Source organism: Sinocyclocheilus grahami, unplaced genomic scaffold, assembly GCF_001515645.1.
Source record: "Sinocyclocheilus grahami isolate Dianchi unplaced genomic scaffold, SAMN03320097.WGS_v1.1 scaffold21232.1, whole genome shotgun sequence".
NCBI lineage: Eukaryota > Metazoa > Chordata > Actinopteri > Cypriniformes > Cyprinidae > Sinocyclocheilus > Sinocyclocheilus grahami.
Window position 1 is genome coordinate 2,584 of NW_015518334.1, and position 522 is coordinate 3,105.

The following is a 522-nucleotide window of genomic DNA, read 5'->3' on the forward strand; positions in this document are numbered from 1 at the left end:
AGTGTGTGTGAGGGTGAGTGTGTGTGTGTGTGTGTGTGTGTGTGTTCATATCCTGTCAGATCAGACAGTGAGAGCAGCAGAAGGGCGCACAGGATTCACAAAGATCCGCAGATCTTCAGGCGTCGATGCGTGTGTGTGACGTCTGAGAGACTTATATGACACACACGAGCTCTGAGCGATGACAGGGAAGCTCATGTGACTGGAGGTGGACAGCCAATCACATGTAAAGATGGAACGGTAGAGGTCAGAGGTCAGATACCTGATGTAAAAATCTAAATACAAACTCCTCTTCCTTGGAATGCAAACAAAAGAGGAGAAGAAAACGAGTGCAGAAGTGTTATTAATATATATAATAATGAATCAGTCAGAGGATGTGCAGACATCAGCTCATTTGAACTAGATTAAAATAGGAAATATTATATTAAAACAAGCACAATATCTCATCACTCAGAATAAAAAGCATTCAAATACATGTTTGGTTTTTATCCATCAAATTGATTGCATTAACTCTTATTCTTGATA

General features: G+C 40.0%; 1 long non-coding RNA gene across 1 annotated transcript in view; it reads right to left on the bottom strand.

The window, feature by feature from the left end:
* LOC107579890 (uncharacterized) overlaps positions 1-292 on the bottom strand; it is a 2,859-nt gene extending 2,567 nt beyond the window's left edge. The window contains exon 1 of the long non-coding RNA XR_001608545.1: positions 260-292. This is a non-coding gene — a long non-coding RNA (uncharacterized lncRNA). The remainder of the gene's footprint in view (positions 1-259) is intronic.
* Between the last annotated feature and the right edge of the window lie 230 nt (positions 293-522).